Here is a 21,811-nt window from a genome sequence, read left to right on the forward strand (position 1 = left end):
ACACAGTGGACAGTGGCAGGGATAGCAGAGTATGGAGGCTCTAGTGGGAAAGGAAGGCTGTCTACCTGATGAGTTTGTATTCATGCTCAGATGCCGAGGAGCTCAGAAGGTGGGCGGCTGTGACCAGTAATAGTCATGTATATAGAGATTCGAAATGCTTGTGAACACGTTCAATGTCAATAGGCTTGGAATGAATTTTTCTGTATGAAACTGTGTATTTTGACAACGAAGTGGAGATCTTTTTTAAACGTTGGAACCTCATTTAATTTTATGTCATAGAGTTTATAATGAATAAAAGATTATATAAGTGTGATAATTCATCTGTAAACCTAGAAATGTACAGCCAATTTTGAAAGAGATGTACCCTAGCTCAGAAAAATGTTATTGAATGCATGACACGGGTGCACTCACATACATGCAGACAATACACTCATACACATAAAATAAAAATAGAATAAATAAATAAATAAATAAAAAGTATAAGGGTATACTATAATCCCTTTATTATTTTTTAAAGGACTTTATGTTTCTTTTATGTGTATGCTTTGCTTTCAGATATGCATTTTCACCACATGCATACCTGGTAACATGGAGACTTGAAGAGGGCATCAGTTCCCTAGAACTGGAGTTACAGGTAGTTGTGAGCTATTGTAGGTGCTAGGTACATAACCTACATCCTCTGCAAGAGCAGTAAAAGCTCTTAACTGCTGAGTAATCTCTAGAACCCATAATCTCTATATTATTGAAACAAAATGTATTCATTTTTATGTTAGCTAATATTACATTAATTAGAGGTATAAAATAAGGTTCAGTGAGTGATTCCTTATCTTGATGGTCATTAACTTCATTTTTCTAATTTTCATTTATTTCTGATAGTGAGTTTATAAACCTTTATTATATATGTATAATATAAGCATCAAGATACTTTTTTTTAATTATTTAATAACCACATGATTAGAAGCATTTCCAAGATACTTTTTATACATCATTGAATTACCTACAATATTGACTTTTGTTTCTTCACAATAGAAGACATCTTCAACTATTTACCAATTATTTCTAGCAGTGGGGTGTGAATATGGAATAAAGACAAATTAAAAATAATTAGGAGCTAATTTGTGATTGAATAACAGAAATTTTGTTCAAACTTTTATAGAAACTTGCAGACATCAGACTGATCCCTAGTTTTCCATCTTTATAACAAAAATAGAGTGGTGAACTCCTCCTACTAATTCCAACTGGTGTCTCTAAGTAGAAGGCAAATTGGCAAATTCCCTTTCCCTTAAAGCTACCCAAACCATTAGAGAATAAATATTGATATGTTATTGTACAGTCATAGTCTTCCCTCAGATTTAATTTAGAATTGGTAATATAATACCTGTTTCCTAAAAGTGATTTTCCATTCAATTCATTTATTCATATCTTAAAGTCTACGAATTTAATGATAGCTATAATCATATCCTACTATGCTGATACAGTAGATAATATTGATAAAATGGCACGACTTCTTTTCTGAAATACTTATGTGGATACTTTAGATGTATAGATCTTCAAAGCACCTGATCGTCATTGTTGTCAGAAACAAATGTGTTTACTAACTGTGATTTCATGGATACTGGCAGAGGTGTGAGATATGATCAGAAATAAGGAAAATATTATTCTCTATGGGAGCAAAAACCTGAAAGTCAGGAACTATGCACTGGATTCCTCAGCAGCAACTCCTATCAGGTGACTGAAAGACACAGAGGTAATGCCTGTGCATACAGAGGGCATGGTATTTTAAGAGTGGAACACTGATATTAGGGAATATAACTATCTCCTCAGGCAATTAGGCATTTCTGTAGCTTTTAAAGAAGGAATATATAACTTATGTTCATGAAGAATGTTTACAATTTAGCTCTTTCCTTAAGCATCATTGACAAATTTTATCAAAATGAAAATAGTCCATTTCCCCTTAGTCACACCCATTTCCTCTCTCGGGTTCTAAAATAGTTCATACTTTTCTTGCAAAGCAAGTCAACATGTGAAAGGTTGAGGATGAATGTTCTTTCTAGTCATTCACTTTTCCTTACCATATAATCTTGACTTCTGCAAATTTTCACAAAAGCATGTCATACTTTTGGCCACACTAACTTTTGTGACAGAGATGGAATGAGACCCATTAAATTGTCCAATGCAGCATTTAATGTTTTGATTGTAGGGATAACACTCTTTCTAATAGAGCTCACTCCATCAGAAACCCCTAATAGCAATTCCACTAATTAGCCAATAGTAGCCTTATCAAGGTGCTTTTGTGACCATCTGATGGCAGAGATTCTTAAAACGAGTGAAAATTTCTTATGATGATTCCTAAGGTATCAGCAACTTGACGGTTGGGAGAAATAACTGAAGTTGAGGCTTGGCTTCCACATAGAAATATAATTTCTGGGTTCACATATGAACAGCCAGGAAAATGTTTGAGGTCTCTGACATTTTTTCATGTAGTGTTTGAGTTTTTTTTCAGAGTATACTGTGGAATGGGTGGTTAATAAGCAACAAAACTTATTGCACAAGTTTTTGAAGCTGGAAAGTCCTTGATCAAAAGTCTAGCAGATTCTGTATCTGGTGGGCATCTGCTTCCTTGTGAAAGATGAAATTCTCCTCCTTTGATGAGTTCTCACATGCTTCCACTAATAAACTAATGACCTTCACAAGCTCCGTTTTACCATCACATTGGGGATTAAGCTTTGAAACATGAATTTTGAGTAGAAATAAAGATTGGCTTTCTGGGCTTTTTTATCATGTATTCAGACAATCAAAATGGTTCCAATGTACTAACACGAATTATGCTATTTTTACATGGAATAATATTAGCAGCATTAGCAGTTTTATTATTGGTAGGGTATCTCTATCATCTATCTGCTTTTCTATCTATCATCCATCTATTATCTATCTATCTATCTATCTATCTATCTATCTATCCTATCATCTATCTATCATCTATCTATCTATCATCTATCTATTATCTATCTAACTACAATTTATAGGATATCTTAATTTTTTATCATTTACTATTCACAAGTATATTAAGAGATTTCATTATCCTAGAAATTTAAGGAAAAAAGAATTGCCTGAAAAAAGTCACCTAATCTAAATATAAATTTGCTGTAAATTCAAGGATAGAAGGCCAATAAAAATCATTCTTTCTCCATGATCTTTTTACTATATGATTTGAAAAAACAATAATTCACAGCTAGTATATGAAATAACTCAAAAGTGTATTAAAATTTAATTTTTTGTATTAAAAGCGATGCTTTTTCATATTTCAAGTTCATTTGAATCTGAAAATGCTGAAATGGTATCATATACAGAGCAAATAATTCATTTTTCTTCACATTCATATTGAAAACAAAATTTGTTTATGTAATTTAAAGATTTAAATGATCTGTATAACAAATAAAGTAACTATTCTCCCTGAAACTAAAGTACATCTCAAGATTCATATTAACAACTAATTTGTAGGTCCAGTGAAGTATGTTTGTATCTTTTACATGCCTCCAAATATCTAACATGCTCAGCTTATTTTTAGGCCTCCCACCCAATTGCATTTGTGTCTGAAGAATTTTCAATCTAATTTTTTATCCTTTGGCACTATAAATGTTTTGAATTAAGGAATGCTAGCCATTGTGATTTTACACCCTACTCAGAAACCCCATCTTTTTTCTAAAGAAGATGCCAAATTAATCGGCAGGATCCATTTCAGTTTATTCATGATTATGGGACCTCCTTCTGTTTTGAATGTTCTCGGGGCTGGTGTAACATAAATATTAGTGGGAAAGAAATGTACATCTCTTACAGACAAAAAGACTCATTTATGGATCTTTGTTTGGTATATAGATCCAATATCCTCCAGGGACTGACACAAATCCCTGTAATGCTCCCATGTGTACAGTTTTGTATTTGATGCTCAGATTTAACCCACAGACATGGCAAATCACAAATAATTGAATGGTTCCCTGCTGATTTCACAGCTGTAGTGTAGAAGCTAAAGCATGTGAATCACCAGAGCAATGGTCTGCAGGAATCACACACTATCATCAATATCCCTGAGTATAGCTCTCATTTTAAAATATGAGCTTGGTTTTATGTATGGAAAATAATCTTTTTCCATAAAGCATAATTCTTAATGTGTAATATTTAGTTCAGGAACTGGTCATAAAATCTTTAGTGGCTGTGCTCTATGATAGAATTGAACTAACAACATTCAAATTAGCATAAATACCTGTTTCTTGTTGCTTTCAGATCATACATTCCTGATTGCCTTATGCTTCTTCTAAAGTAATACTCTGCATACTGATTTTGAAATTAGAGTGTATCAATTTTTGTAGAGTTACATAATAAATCATTTATGTGTATGGTTTCAATGCCCTATTAGTAGTTGTGATTAATGGATAATTGATGTTTCTTTTGTACTAATGCTTGCGCTATGCCAGTCCTCAGAAATTTCAAAACAGAAGGAGGTCCCACAATTATGAATAAACTGAAAATAGATCCTGCAGGTTATTTGGCAGCTTCTTTAGAAAAAATTGAAGCTAATCTAAAATTAAATTTGGTTGATGAGATACACAACTGAAGACAATGTCTGCACAACTGAAGACAATGTCTGCCCCTCCCCAAGAATCTATCAATGGACAAAACTCAGACACAAATCAGAGAAACTAATAAGAAAGAGGCCATACATCTAGATCTACAAATCTGTATCACTTTGTCCACAGTTTAGAAATGCTGTTTGAAAGAGTTATCAAATGCTTGGTTGGAATTTCCAATGATGCAAGTACTTTTGAGTCACCATATTCTTGTAGATAACCCTCACCATGCTCCTGTAGGTAAACACAATAAATTTATCAGTTCACCATGATAGGCTGTGATGACATTGCTTCTTTCACATGTCTTTAGTTCCCTACTTGGGTCAATAGACATTAGTTACTAACTCACCGGGAAAAAAAATCATAGAACAGCTAACTTCATGGTAAAAAACAATGGGCTGGGGAGCTGTCTCAGCCTTTAAAGAGTACTTACTGCTGTTGCCAAAAATCTTCTTCGTTTTTCAACCTCCATTTTAGTCAACTGACCACCTGTAGCTCCAGCTCCATGGGATATAATGACCTATTCTGGGCTCCGCAGCCCCTGCACTCATGTGGTGCACACAAACTCATGCAGGCATACACATATATTCATACATTTTGAAAAGTACATAACTTTTTTTTTAAACTTTTACACAAACTTTATTGAGAACTTCATGCATGCATATAGGGTGTTTTGATCAAAACCATGCCCACTCCCTCCAGTCCAGCATTCCCCCCTCTGAAGACATAACCCTAAAATCTTTTAAGGATTCGATAGAAGCTCCCAAATACTTTTGACATTTTTGGTCTTTGGAACAGAGTATGTTGCTAACAGGCCCAAGGACATTTTGACTTTTAGCCAAGAAACTGGCTACATTTCTTTGGGGTCTTTTTACCCTAACTGCCTAGCCAATTCCTACCTCCTATTCTTGTCATGCCATCCTCTGAAGGGGTTGCCCAAATTGTCAATAGGGAATATGGACACAGACCACTCTGGCTTCTTCCATGCTGGACAGGGACACAGGGTGAGGCAATTGGAGTACCCGTTCAGTGGGTTTATCTAAAAGACTCCCAAAATTGTTCTTGTCTCTAAGGGGAAAAGAAAGTCCTTGAATCATGAATGGAAGATTTTAAGGAGAAGTAAAGGCAAGAGTAGTGAGCATTACAAGTTCTAGACAGGGAACTAGAAAAAAGTCAGAACAGGGAAATTTTCAAATGTTCATGTGAGAGTGCATTGGAGTTTCTTAAAAAGGGCTGCAAAAAGCATCTCCTGATTGGGTTCTTCCTGATTTTTCTTTTGTCTTCCAAGGCTGCACTAGTTGGCTGGGAAGAGTGTCTGGATACCCGGGTGAGAATCCAGTGACCCTGCTTGGCACTCCTTTAATGAATGAGCACAACAGCAAACAATCCCAGTTGTGACTATGTTTAGCAATCAGGCTCAGCTGAAGTATTGATGATCATAGTTATTTCTTTCATGCAGATGGGACTGCTGTATAGCATCATCGTATTAAAAGGACCTGGAATTTAAAAGGATTTGGTTCTAGGGGCCACATATGAAGGAGAACATACGCCATTTGTTTTTCTGAGTCTGTGTTACTTCATTAAGCATAACAGTTTCTGGATCCATCCATTTACCTGCAAATTTCATTATTTCATCTTTCTTTACTGCTGACTAGAAGTCCAATATGTAAATATAACATATTTTTGTTAACCACTTGTCAGTTGAAGGACACTTAGATTGCTTGCATCTCTTAGCTATTGTGAAAAGAGCAGCAACAAACATGGTTGTACAAGTGTGTCTACAATAAGATGAGTCCTTTGGGTATATGCCAAGGGGTGGTATAATAGGGTCATATGGTAGGTTTATTTTTAGTTTTTTAAGAGTTCTCCACACTGTTTTCCATAGAGGCTGCATGAGTTTGCAATCCCACCAGCAGTGAATGAGCGTTCCCCTTTCTCCACATCCTCACCAGCATTTGGTATCATTTGTTCTCTTGATCCTAGTCAGTCTGATTGGGATAAGGTGATACCTTCAGTTGGTTTTAATTTGCATTTCCCTAATTACTAACAATGTTGAACACTTTTTGAGATGTTTCTTAGCCATCTTTATTTCTTCCTTTGAGAACTCTCTGTTTAGATCTTTAGCCCATCTTTTAATTGGGTCATTTGGTTTCTCAATTCTTTGTTTTTTGAGTTCTTTATATACTCTGGATGCTAAACTGCTGTTAGGTGTGTCACTGGTGAAGATGTTTTTCCCATTCTGGGTTTTCTCTTCACTTTTTAAATTGTTTCTTTTGCTGTACAGAAGCTTTTTAGTTTAATGAGGTCCCACTTATGGATTGCTGACTTTAATTCCTGAGCAACTTCTGTCTGATTTAGAAAGTCTTTTCCTACACCTATATCCTGTAAGTTACTGCCAATTTTTTCTTCCAGTAATTTCAGGGTCTCCAGTTTCACATTGCGGTCTTTGATCCATTTGGAGTTGACTTTTGTGCAAGGTAGAGGTAAGGATCTAGTTTCATTCTTCTACAGATGGAGATCCAGTTTTGCCAGTACCATTTGTTGAAGGTTCTGTCTTTCCTCTATTGTGTGTTCTTGGACCTTTGTCAAATATGAAGTGACAGAAATTGTGTGTACTCAGGTTTGTATCTTCAATGATATTCCTTTGATCTATGTGTCTGTTTTTGCACGAGTACTGTGCTGTTTTTATGACTATTGCTCTGTAATATACTTTGAGATCTGGTATAGTAATCCCCTCAGCATTGTTCTTTGTGTTCAAGATTGCTTTGGCTATCTGGTGTATTTTTTGCTTCCCTATGAATTTAAGGATTTTTTTTTTCTAATTCTGTGAAGTACGTCATGGGGATTTTGATTGGGATTGCATTGAATCTATATATTACTTTTGGTAGGATAGTCATTTTACCAATATTAATTCTTCCAATCCATGAACATAGGTGGTACTTCCATCTCCTGGTGTCTTCCTCAGTCTCTTTCTTTAATGATATAAAAATTTCATTGTAGTGATCTTTGGTGTTTTTGGTCAGATTTATTCTAAGACATTTTAATTTTTTGCAGCAATTATGAATGGGAGCATTGCCCTATATTCTTTCTCCAATTGCTCGTTATTGGTATGTAGAAAGGGTACTGGTTTTTGTAGATTGATTTTATAACCTGCCACTTTACTGAAAGTGTTCATCAGTTCTAGGAGTTTTCTAGTGGAACTTTTGGGATCTCTTAGGCATATGATCATATCATCTGTAAAATGTGATAGTTTGACCTCTTCTTTTCCAATTAGTACTCCTTTAATTTCTTTCTCCCTTCTTATTGCTCTAGCAAGAATTTCAAGCACTATGTTAAAAAGGAGTAGAGATAGTGGACTTCCATGTCTGATTCCTGATTTTAATGGGAATCATTCCAGTTTTTCTCCATTTATAATGATATTGCTGAGGGTTTGTTGTATATAGCTTTAATTATGTTGAGGTATGTTCCCTCCAGTCCAATTCCCTCTAGGTCTGAGCATAAATCCATGCTGAATTAACTCTTAAAAAAAGAAAGGAATATGGTATACTTAAAGGATAATTATTGTTATACTGAGAAAATATAAAAACACAAGTAAATGATAACTAGATACAAGTAAAAGATTTTCTATCTTTTTAAAATTTCATTTATCATTTTCATTCTATGTGTCAGATGTCTTGACTCCATGTATGTAAGTGCATCCATATCATGCAATGCCTGCCAAGGTCAGAAGAAGGTGTTGAATTCCCCTGGATCTGGAGTTAGGGATGGTTGTTACCTGCCGTGTGGGTGCTCTGATCCAAACCTGTGTCCTCTGCAAGAGTAGCCAGTGGTCTTAACTGCATAGCCATCTTTGATCCCCTAGTATTTTCTTTCTTAAGAAAACAGTTTTAATTCCTATGTCACAGCCTATACAAAACATCTGTAGTACAAACACTCTAGTTTGCTTTCTGCTGTAATAAAACACTGGCCAAAAGGAACTTGGGAAAGAAAGGATTTATTTGGCTTGTAGGTTATAGTGCATTGTTAATGGAAGCCAGGACAAGAGCTCAAGGCAGGAACCAGGATGCAGGAACTGCAGCAAAGACCAAAGTTGAATGTGTTTTACAAAATTGTTCATTTGACTTGCTTAGCTACCCTGTTTAAATATTCCAGGCCCACCTTCCCAGGGATGGCACTACTGACACTAGGTTAGCTCCTCCTACATCAATTAGCAACCAAGAAAATACCCAACAGACATGCAAGTAGGCCAATTAAGGAAGACTAATCAATACACAAAAACATATATTGATATCTAGAATGCAAATATTTATGTATACAGAAGCCAATATAAAGCTTAAAATAAATATGATAAACAATTTCTTTAAAAAGAAGATACGTAAAAGTTTGAAAATATATTCAACCCTAAATATCAATTACTTTTGACCCTCAGTGGTAAACTTACCCCCATCTGATTCAGTGAAATCAAATCACTAGAAGAAGCCAAATGTTTGGGAACCAAAATACTCATAATTGTTTATTTAGAAATCATGTTAAAATAAACACTAAGGAAAAGGTTGAAGAAAATAGAGGAAATTAAATATCTTGTCATAAATTTGGATCTATAACTTCTTGATGTATGCCTTACAGAAATCACATCTGGACAAAAGATTGACAAAATACAGTAATTTTCCATCATTACTAATATGTCCCACAGTCAATTGGATATGGGGCTTCTTACCCATGTCCACAGAAGAGCTTACACCACTCTTTGACATCTTGTGGGGTACTGAGATGGTCTCCATTCCCCACAAGATCTCTCCAGAGGCACAACGTGTTGTCTCAATGATCAATTCTCACCTGTCCCAAGCATTTGTAAATAGGACACAGCCAAAGTTGCCCATCAAAGCACTAGTTATTCCTACTAAAAACACCTCTTTGGGAGTGCTCTGGCAGACCCAGGGCCTGCTGATATGGGTCCACTCTTCATGGAGTCAACATCACAAGGTCGCCCCAGCTATTGAGGCATGGGCTATGTTAGCCCTTAAACTTGTCCACACCTCCCGCCTTCTGTATGGCTATGAACCCGAATCATTTGTTCTTCCCCTTCCACTTTACATGCTACAGTCATTGTTCTTTGACAACCCTGGCTTCCAAACTCTCTTACTAGTCTATCAGGGAAAATATGACAATCATTATCCTAAACATAAACTCCTTCAAGGAATAAGACAGCTTCCCCGTCCCTATTTCCCCAGGCATTCCCAAAGCATAACCCTCTTCCTAAGGCTCCTCTAATCTTTACTGATTCTAGTAAATACAAATTTGGTTATGTAATTTACCAGGAAGGACAACTATCCTAAGCTCGTGCCTTCCTGCAGTAAACCAGATCTGCATCACTGAACCTGGTCTCCTGTGTCTGAATGTGGCTCTGCTGACATAGTCTCCTCATCAGTCCTGGGGTCTGGACCGGATGACTGATCAGAGGAACTAAGAGAACAGGAGAGCGGCCATAGCCAGAGGAGAGCAGCCACAGCCGGCGACCACAACTGGCGCCCAACGTGGGGCACGAAGGTTCCTGCCCCACGGAGCTGTAACACACTGAGCAGGGCTCCCAAGGCCCCCTTTGCCAGTGATTCTTCCGTGGGTACTCGCCAATTTCATTCTCCTGTGCTTCTTTTTCTGGCTTACAGTCTTCAGTTTGGTGTGTCATTCCTGTCTTCACTGATCATCTTCCTGAACGGTTCCTGAGTCCCTTTGCGTATGTCTTTCAGGGTGAGTGACCTCCAGTATGGGGAATAGTCATCCAGCTGCTGCCAGCCCCTGTGCTGCTGCACTGGTTTCTCTCCTCAGGAGTAGGCAAATTAGGGTAACAGAAAAGGATGTAACTAAGGTTTTAGATGAAGTACTAGCACTTGCCCCCTGGTTTACAGATTCTTGTTGCTGGGATCCTGAACAATGGGCTTGCATTTTATTCTTGGCCCAGCCTAGAGAAGTCAGGTAGGGACGCCCACAGTCTGGGCTGTTCTACCCCATTGTGGCAGCCATTCTGGTCTCCCTTCAGGGGGCTTCCCCCAAAGCTCCTGAACAGGACAATCCCCTATTTAAGGAGATAGATGAGAAAGCACAACAACAGGACGCTGGGGATGGCCTGTCCCAGGCATTTCCAGTTAAAACAAAACTAAAAGATTCTTGCTCAGATAAAACTATGACTGCTAATGATGCTATAAAAAATGAGGAATTGGGGTTTGAGAGCTCCCCTGATGAAAAACAGAAAGTCAAGATTGCTTCTGCCCTGCCATTACAGGGTGGTGGCAACCCTCCCACCATCTTGTATTAGCTGTGATGGAAAACAAGAAGTTAGGGCAGCCTCTGCTCCGCCACTACAGGGCAATGGCTGCTTTCCAACATCTTGCACTAGCTTTAAGGAATTTCCCCTCCAGTCCATCTACCCCTCCCTTCTGGAGGAGGACTGGAAGCCCCTCCTGCTAAGGCCCCTCTTCTATGATACAATGGGAGATTTTTCCACAGATTTTCCCAGTTACCATCAATCAGGGACTACAGAACCCTAATGTCTGGAATCCATATTCTCATGATACCTTAAGGAAGCTGCATAAGGCAGCAATTGAGGATGACATTCACTCCCCCTGGTTTGGTCAATTATTAGATACAATTATTCATTCGGCCAATACCCCCTATGATTGGCAGAATATTGCCCATGCCTGCTTACAGGGAGGTGATTTCCTTTTATGGAAAGGTGCTTACCAAGATGAATGTGAAAAACAGGCAGAGCGCAATAGAAATGCCAATGTCCAAAACATTGGAATTGATGCTCTAGTAGGCTTTGCACGCTTTGTGCTTTTTGAAGTATGCCAACTTGCAGTGATACCAAATTAAACAAATTAATACAACAACAAGGTGAGTCTTTCTCTGATTTTGTTGAGAGATGCCAACAAAGTATAAATAGAAAGATCAGTCATCAGGGAGTTGTCAATGCCTTGCTCAAGGATCTTGTATATGAAGGCTGCTCTACAAAGTGTCAACTTGCTATAGGACCTGTTAGACACAAGGATGTCTCTGAATGGATTCTGGCCTGCCGAACTGTGGGGACTGCTCAGGCCCATGCTGTGGCCCTTGCTGTGGCACTGGATGCTCATCACCCTCAGGCCAAGCTGGAAAAAGGCAAATGTTGGGCCTGTGGGGGACAGGGCCATCGGTCACGTACCTGTCTTAATAAGATTATGAAAGAGGCCAAAAGGAGCCAGGATCCCCCTACAAAATGCCCGAGATGCCGCAAAGGCTTTCATTGGGCAAGAGAATGTAGGTCTAAGGTGGATGCAGATGGTAAACCCATACAAAAGGTGCCTTTAAACGGGCAACAGGCCACCTCTCAGCAACGCCCCAAAGAAAGGAAGTAAGGGAATACACCCCCCATGTCCAGTGGATGATGACTATTGATTTGCATAAGCCTAGGATGCAACTTTCCCTAGATGGCCATAAGTTTAAAGGCCTAATTGATACAGCGGCTGATATTACTGTAATCAGACTGGAAGAAGCCTTGTCTCATTTGCACCATAAACCTGGACCCCCTATACAAGGTGTTGAGGGCTTACAAAATACTTTACAGGTCCAACATCCCATGGTCTGGACTGACCCAGATGGTAATACAGGAGCTATTAAACTGCTCCTAGCTGCAGTGCTTCCCCATAACCTGTGGGGGAGAGATATCCTCTGCAATATGGAGGTTGTTCTAACTACCAATGATAAAGCCTTTTATGATGACCTCATTGTAGACCAGCGGTTAGTTAATGACCCCCACCCTCACCCCCAATTCTAACAGCCACTGCTCCACTGCCCAAGCTGACCCCCATCAAACTAACGTAGGACACTAAAGCTCCCATAATGGTGGAGCAGTGGCCTTTTCCTTCACATAAATTAGCTCATTTGATCTCCTTGGTCCAAGAACAGTTATCCTTGGGTCACATTGAGCCCTCACTTAGTCCTCATAATTCTCCCATTTTCGTTATACAAAAGAGATCAGGAAAGTGGAGACTTTTACATGATTTAAGGGCTACTAATGAGTATATGAAGCTTTTAGGGACCCTTTAAATGGGAATGGCTCACCCTAATTCTTAGCCCCTTAAAAAGCCTTTGCACTGGCCAAAGCTTGATACACTGCCTCTCCCTCTGCCAGACCATACCAAGGGACTCACCCTTCAAGGGCTGGTAGTCAATGATGGGTAAGATCCCAAGAGATGGGACAGCCTAAGACAGGCACAGTCCATAATGCTGGGTGACCCTTGAGGTGGGGACAACAATGCCGAGGCAAAGAATCTCGACTCCCACTGGTTGGCATGGAGTTGGCCCAGCCTGATCTCAAGGAAGCTCACCATCATGAGGGAGGGGGTTCTTGATACAATGACCCCCTGAGCCATTTTATCTGGACTAATATCAATATACTATGTATTCTAAACTATACCTCACCTTTAAAAATAAAAAAGGGGGAGATGTGGGAGACAGGCTTGAGCCTAGCGTGAAAGTCTTATTGACAGCCATACAGCAGGCCTGAGGCAACGCGCCAACTGCTGGAGCCACAAGGAATGCCTTGTGACATTTTGCTCCCATTGGCAGATCATGAGACTAATGCCTAGAGCTTGCCACTCCCTAATCACCACCCTTGGATACCTCACCTTTAAACTACTTGCTGTGCTGTGACTGGACCACTACCCCTATATAAGCTTGTGCCTTCCTGCAATAAACCAGATCTGTGTCACTGAACCTGGTCTCCTGTGTCTGAATGTGGCTCTGCTGACACAGTCTCCTCACCAGCCCTGGGGATCGGACCGGATGACTGATCAGAGGAACTAAGAGAGCCAGAGGAGAGCAGCCACAGCTGACGACCACACTAATATAAACATTGGGAAGATGTAATTACATGGTATTTAGAAAATACTGTTTTCTAATCCTGTCCTGGATAATAATTGACTGAAAGGGTCAATCTATTCACAGTAATTTTGATTATATATTTATTGTTAATTGCCTTGAGGATGCACAAATGATCTTTAAAGTATTCATAATCTTTTTTTTTAACCTTTAGTGAATTCATTCTCTGACATTTTCAGACACATATAAAGGACATTTTTGACTACTGTGATACCCACCAATTTAACCTTACTCCTTTTCTTAATACTCCCTATCCTCTCTACAAATCCCCTTTAATTTATTTGAGTCCCACTAACTTAACCAGGATAATCTATATGACCATATTTTTGGAGCTATCATTTATGGGCTTTTCAGTGGGTACACAACTAGAGACAGTAATCTCAGAATCCATTATTAATGAATAGTTAAGCATGAAGGGATAAGACAATCTATGATTGACTGTTGACAGTGCCAGTCAACACTGTAAGCAGCTACTGCTGCTTTAAAATAATGACTGTATTCATGCTACTTTTACATATTCTATATATCTCCCATATTTATGTGGCTGAGTTTTAATGTGTAGCTCACATGAGTGACTGTAGACATGACTGAACAAACCATATAACTTCAATAATCTGGCCTTGAATTCTATTTTAAACAATATAAACAGGTACTTTTTTTTTTTTTTACAATTTAGCACCCTTGCACTAATCCTTGAAGATTATACCCTTACCTGCACTGTAGCTCCTATTACTATTTAGAAACCATTCAGTATTAAAAGAAGAGGAAGAATGGATTTATAGTTTCTGATTTTAAGTCTGTATTTCTTTTATGTTTGTGTCAGCATCTCTGGAGTGGTGTCTGGACAAGATATTGCTGGATTCCAGCCCAGGGCTTCTAGTAGAGATGAGGAAGAATTTGCATGTCTGACAAATTCCAGCTGATCTACATACTTTAGACTACTTGAGCTGGATGAATAGTGCCTCTATCAAATACATGTGGAAGTTCTATTACATGCAGAATCTCAGGCTGCATTCCACTTTCACAGAAACTGTATATTCTTTTCATATTTTTATAATGTATTTTTAAAACTGAAGTTGCACTTTAGAATAGCTTAGACTTGCAGAAAATCTTTGAAAACAGAGCAGAGTCCCTGTGTATCACATAAAACTTCCTTTGTTATTAACAGTTTGTTTTAATTATAGGTTTTTTATAAAGACAAAACCAATCTGCTTCATTATAGAAAATTTCCACACCCTATTCAGATCCACTGTGTTTTATGTGGTTTTCTTTTCCCAAGTTCTATGCAGGTTATCATATTATACTCAGTTGTTGTGATGTCTCCATAGCCTCCTGCAGCTGGACACCACAATTCATGCTTTCCTAGAATTTCATCAGTGGACAGTATATTTTTTAAAGATATAGTTTTGTTATATTTTTACTTGTTCTACATGTGCATTGATGCCTGTGGAGGACAGACAGCAGTCTCAGATTTCCTGGAGCTGAAGTTGCAGATTATTGTAAGCTGTTTGAGTTGGATGCTGGGAGATGAATTCAGGTCTTCTGGAAGAGTCAAAAGTGCTCTTAACCACTGGGCTGTCTCTCCATCCCCCACTCGACCATTTATTGTAGTCACAGTCTGGTATCTTGTAGCATGAACTAGACTTGGATTTTACTTGAGGTTCATACCTTGAGTAAACTTGGGATATGGTTTTTGGGAAGAAAGGACACAGAGACAGGGGTTATCCTTGATCACCAATCTGAGATAGTATTTGTCATGTTTCTTAAGTTTAAAATTACCTTTTTCCTCCTTTCCAGACTACAGTGTTCTCTGAAATGTAGATAGTGCAATTAACATTTAAATACTTGCAAAGTATAGAGCTAAAATAGCTACATAAATTATTCACAATTCTTTTGTTTTCAGAGTTTGAAATTATAATTCACATTTTTAAGAATGAAAATGGTACAAGATTAATTTTATTTTGTCCTGACAACTCCTATAAATCTTATTATCAATAGCTGCAGTAAATATAAATGAGTGTATTAGTATACACTAAAGAATGTGGGCACTTGCTCTATTTGAAAAAAGATGTCTAGATTGAACAGCAATCTCTTTTGAAGTGAATTTTAATTAGAATTTAATGATTCAGTCTCATAATTTACTACTCTATTTGAACCTGAAATATCAGCTTCAGCCAAGACAGCAAGTGCTGCAATTCATACAGTTCAAAATTATTTGCCAAAGCCCACCTGCACTGCACCTGTGAAACCAGCTGCAGTTTGTTTGCTCCCACGATAAATGTCCAGATTCTCCAGCCAATGAATCATTAGCCTCAAATTTATAGTGTCACTCTCTCAAGTCCTCCACCCCATTAGTTTATAGCTGGTGGAGAATGTTTTAACGATATTTACACTGTTAGTGCCATTCTGGTGTTTCCAGAACAGGAAGAGTCTTTCTATGTAACACTACAAACTGAAAAATTTGGAAATCTGACCTAAGTGGTAAAGCAGAAAAAGATTGCTATTTTCTCATAAGAGTGGGTGTCAGTGTGAAACTCCCCACCATGCTTATAATATTGAAACTGTATCAAAGAAAGTACATTTACCTTATTATCAACCAACCAGCAAACCTTACAGTTTATGTCTTGCATTTGACACTATGAAGTCCCATGAACATAAATAAACTTATATGATTACTTTAGATAAATAAATAAAATTGGGGTTTGAAATAGAAGTTTGTATGAATGTAGTGGGGTAGAGTGTACATGTGCTAATACATGTATGTGGAAGTAAAAAAAGAAATGGAAAGAAAAATCTTCAGGAATTGGTTCCCTCCTTCCTTGGATGGCAGCAAGTGTCTTTATCCACTGAGCAACATTGCCAGCCATTTTATGTCTCTTTTGTTGTAGATTTATATTAATTCTTTCTTTATCACTTCTATTATTCCCTTCCTTTTTCTTATTCCATATGCTGGATCCTCTTAATGAATATTTTTTACTATTTTGCATGTTAGCTCCATAGCATGCTTTTGATTCAGTTGGTAAGATATATGTATAATCTCATTTTATTTCTAAATTATTTTTTCTAATTTCATTTAGTTTTTCAATTACTGAAAATATTTAAGATAGATGATTGCTGTAGCACAGTGATAGAGTGCATATGCAGTAAGCACAAAATCAAAAGTTTAGTCCTCAAAGGGCCCAAATAACTAAATAATGAAGTAAAATCAAAGTCATAACTTAATAACTCAAGTATCTGACTTTTTTCTGTTAACATATTATTTAAATTTATTTGCATAGGTGTTTTGCCTGCATGTATGCAATTGCACCTATGTGTGCAAACCTGCAGAGGACAAAAGAGGGAGTTTGATTACAGTTGGAACTGTAGTTAAGGTCTGTTATTAGCTGCCATGTAGGAGGTGGGAATCGAGGCCAGGTCCTCTAGTGGAGCAATCAGTGCTCTTAACCACTGAGCCATCTCTTCAGCCCAAGAATTTTATTTTTTATACTATTTCCAGTAAGACTGATTTCACTACATTTTTAGCTTTTTCTTTTAAATTAGCAACACACAAGCTTGAAAATAATATCTGACATACAAAAAAGTGACTGTTAAGTACTGTTTCATGCCTCTTCATACACTTGTAAGAGTCATTTGCTATGTACCAACACGAGTCAAATACATTGGATGTGCTCTGGTGAGCTTCAAAACAGACTTCAAAACCATTGCTTGAATGTATTCCCTAAAGAACACAATTTGCACCTTTAATATTTAATGTCAAATTGCTCTCGTCCTCTAAGACTTTATCTTTTTGAACTCCATCAATAAAATATGGATCTTTGAATAGGAGGAATTATGTGTTTTGAAATGCTACAGTTTTGTCATAATACATGTGGTAAGGTTTGACTCAAAGAACAAGGTATGCAAGGTTCTATAGATACTAAACAAAACATGAAAATTCAGAAAAATATGAAAATAAGATTCCTGACATTTTTATTAAGGACATGATTTTGACAAGGAGAGAGCACCTGCTGTTATTGTACATGGGTTCTCCTCAGTAATATTCATTGAGTGACATCTTATTTTCCCCTACTCTTTTATTTTATTGACATTTTGTGAATTTCAATATACCTGGACCATATTTTGACCCCCTACTTTTTTCTCCTGTCTTATTCCCACAACAAGATTTCACATGCTCTGTCACATACATATTAATGCCTATCAAGTCATAATGCCTATTATGTCTCCAAATAACCTTCAGTGTGTAACAATTCACTAGAGTTGAGTTAACCTACCAAGTGTCACACCCTTTAAGAAAACCAGTTCTCTCTCTTTCACCAGTTATTGGTTTCCAATGATTCCTCAGCTAAAGTTAGGGCTTTGTCACCCCTTTCCCACTTCTTGCTCTGATTTTGTCTGGCCTGAGTTTGAATGGGTCTTATACAGGCTTCCACTCTTGCTGCAAGTTTATGTGGGTAGTTTCCCAGTTGTCTGGAAAACTCTGACCTTTTGCAGTCATTAAACACCCATGGATCTTACAATCTTTCGATCACCTCTTCCACAATGATCCCTAAGCTTTGGGTGGGAGAGGCATGATATAGGTGTTTTGTTCAGGAATAAATACTCTGAAATCTCTTATTCCCTACATTTTGCCACTTGTGGCCTTCTGGCTTAATCATGAGGCAGGAGGAGGCTTCACTGGTGAGAGTTGAGAGCTACCTTAACATTCTTTACAATCCCTATTTTTCTGTTTCTTGAGCCTTATGTGTAGAGGTCACATGGTAGATGTATCACTTAGGGTTTTACCTCATAGACACCATTTCTCCGCATTTGATCAGTTGTGAAACTTTGTAATAGTCTACATTTGCCACAAAAAGCTTTTTTGATGAGTAGTGAGAGGTATACTTGTCATAAAATGTAAGGGTACATATTGAGAATACATTAAGAAATTATGTTGGTTTACTGATGTGATAAAAGTAGAAAATAGACTTTATATTCACTTTTTTCTTGCCCTGTGGGAATTTAACATTTATGCTAATTTTTTAAGATGAATATTTCAATTTGTTAATATTCTAAATCAGACTTACCAGAGTCCTGGCTGAGCAGGTCTAAATCAGACTTTCCTTCTGTTCAAGGATTGGGAAGCCTTTTGATTGTTGAAGGCTGTTTTTGTCTGCCAGTGTTTTGACTGAAGTTTTTCCAGTAAAGCAAATGTAGGGATACACAATAAATAGAATTCCTATTCATATATTGAACCGTGATACTATTCATTCACAAAGCATAATTCAGAAATTTACATTTCTTTCTCAACCTCAGGTTAATGCCCTACTTACACTGAACCTACTGTCAAGAAAGTATGAAAGTTCAGGGTCTTTTGAGATGTTATTCTGAGCAAGGGCATGTCCTCCCCTCTCATAGTTCTAGAGGTTACTATGCAAATTGCTAAGGAAGAAAATCAATCAGTGGCCCAACCCAGCCAAATGTCTAATAACCACAACAACTCTCACAGCAAACTACCTCTATTTGTGCAGTGGTGGCAATGTTATCTGGGGGATAATCAACACCTATCTAATTGAACTTAAAGCCCTCTCAATCGGAGTGAACTCATGAGTGTTGCTGTAAACACAGCCAAATACATATGACTGGAGAGATTATAGATCCTAGAGAAAACCCTATCTCTGTTATATTTCTGGACAAATGAAATTTCTTACCATATGCTAAATATACATCCTTATATTTACACATAAACATACTGTAACCACTCATCAAAGAAGATTTTCTTTTTTTTTGCTTTAGATGGAGGTTATGGCAGAGTTCACTACTGGTCACACCCTGAGAATATACCCCTGAGAGAAGCCTATTCCTAGGTGACATATCTACAGTGGAGCCTCTACAATTAACTCTCATGGAACACAGTGGAATGGAGGGGTAAGTAGAGAAAACTAGTGCATCCCTCAACTCTCATCAATGAAGCAATGGGTGGGAGGCATGTTCTAGTCTGGAACTGTTAGAGACTGATTACTGCTGGGTGAGGGAGACTGGATATTACTCATCAGGTTTAGATGGACTTATTGGACTCCATTGGATGAATTTGCACTGAAGGACATCTTTGTACAAACGCTTCAGTGGATAGGACTTAGTGCATATGGTGGAATACATGAGGTTGGATGGGAGGAGGTGTGTGTGGGGACATGGACTGGAGAGGGAGTCTAAATTTGATTAAGAACTGCTGTATGAAATGTACAAAAGTTCAATAAAATGTTAAAAAATATATAATTAGGGCCTGGCGTGATGGTGCACAACTTTAATCCCAGCACTCAGGAGGCAGAGGCAGGCGGATCTCTGTGAGCTCGAGGCCAGCCTGGTCTCCATAGTGAATACAGGACAGCTGGGGCTACAGGGATACCCTGTCTCAAAAAGACATATATAATATGTGTGTGTGTGTGTGTGTGTGTGTATAAATATAGAGAACTTAGAATATAAATTAAAAATTATATATATAATGACTAATTTTTAATTTGTGATTGTTCATATAATGAGAGTTCACCACTCAGTCCCTTTCCCAAATTTTCCAGATAAAAGTCTTTCAATGTAATCATGTTGCTTCTTTATTTTATTTACTATATTTATGTGTATACATGCATTACTTGCATGTATGTAAGTAAACTCATGTTGTGCAATGCCCACAGAGAAGAGAAGAGAGCATCAGATCCCCTGGAACTAGAGTTACAGACAGTTGTTAGCTGTCACTTGGGCACTGATTCAAACCCGGGTCTTCTGCAAGAATAATCAGTATTCTTAACTGCTGAGCCATCTCTCCAGTCCCATCATTTTACTTCTGAAAGAAAGCAATGCTAATAAAATATTATTAAATAAAAAATATAAATAAAGTGGAGACCTAAGAAACTAATGCCTGTTATAACAAACAAGATACTTAGATAATCTGAAACAAGTAAATTGAATGAGTTCCTACAAGGAAAATAAAGCACCAAAATTCCTGGGATTTTTGCCTTCATTGAGTTAATAAATTTATTAAAGTTGGCTCTGTGTAGGTTAAATGTTACTGTAAGTTATCTGATAACTCTTCAAATTGATAAAAGTATGTTGATCAATTTTGAATTATTAAAAGTATTTAAATAAATAAGAAACAAAATGCACTGCTCAAAACAGACAAAATCCCTGGATAGAAGTGAGGAAGTTAAAAAGGTCCCAGTCCTAACTGAAGTACTATTGGTAGCCCATTGCTGCTGGGAAAGGGAGAAACAGTTTTCTTTAAGGGTGTGATGCTAGGTAGCTTAACTAGGCTCCAGTGGATAGATCCACATCACATGGTATTTGCAGCCATGTATTTGACTATCTAGGCCTTAATATATAAAACAGCATATTTGAAATCAGGGGTAGCATATTAAGGGAAAGGTGCAGATGGGTGAGGGCATGTAAGTATCTACAAAATATATTTATGAAGTTCATAGAATTTCAATAAAAAGCAAAAGAAAACAAACTTTTCAATTAATTGGAATAATTTAAACACCTAAAAACAAGATGCAGAGAGTTAAATACAAATAGATTTGTCTGAAATAGTAGATACATATAAGAAATAAAGGCATTATTATTTCCAGTTGAGACAACAGTTGACATTGAAGAAGCAACAGAACTCAAATATTTCAAGATTATAAAAGACAATCTGTTACATGAGCATAAAACTGTTAAAATACAATGCTAGAGCTACATTAAAAGATAAATGAGAGTTTAAATTAAACAATACAAATCAGATATACCTTGGCCATTTATTATCAATAAAATGTATCCTGATTCTAAGTTAACAAGTGTTTATTAAAAATATGTATCCATACATTCATAGACAAGTGTACTTCATAATTTATCATAGCAGCTTCTTTCTCAACAAATGGAGAATATTGAAAAATGGCACAGCTTATCAAGTGCAGAGTAAGAAGCTGTGAGGTGACGAGCTCTAAGTGACACATCTACAATATGATATCTACACCTGAGGCTCAGAGAACATTATGGAAAAGTAGGTGGAAAGATTGTAAGGACCAGAGGGGACAAGACACTTGCTCCTAGTTAATGCATTCCAGACATGATAGGGAAACTGCAAGAATGAATTCTCCATAGTATGGTAGTCTAAAAAGAACTTAGTGACAAAAAAAGCTGATGTGTCAAGGTAAATGGGGGAAATTTTATGGGATCTTACCTCATGATGAAGAGCTACAAGCAATCAATGAATGCTGAAGGAAGGAGAATCAATTTTCTCCATAGACTAGCTCCATGAGTGC

At 37.4% G+C, this 21,811-nt stretch overlaps 1 long non-coding RNA gene across 1 annotated transcript in view; it reads left to right on the top strand.

The window, feature by feature from the left end:
• LOC115066974 overlaps nucleotides 1-19,400 on the top strand; it is a 261,305-nt gene extending 241,905 nt beyond the window's left edge. The window contains exon 3 of the long non-coding RNA XR_003846411.1: nucleotides 19,314-19,400. This is a non-coding gene — a long non-coding RNA (uncharacterized LOC115066974). The remainder of the gene's footprint in view (nucleotides 1-19,313) is intronic.
• Nucleotides 19,401-21,811: the final 2,411 nt, after the last annotated feature.

Source organism: Nannospalax galili, unplaced genomic scaffold (genome assembly GCF_000622305.1).
Source record: "Nannospalax galili isolate Female #2095 unplaced genomic scaffold, S.galili_v1.0 scaffold140, whole genome shotgun sequence".
Taxonomy (NCBI): domain Eukaryota; kingdom Metazoa; phylum Chordata; class Mammalia; order Rodentia; family Spalacidae; genus Nannospalax; species Nannospalax galili.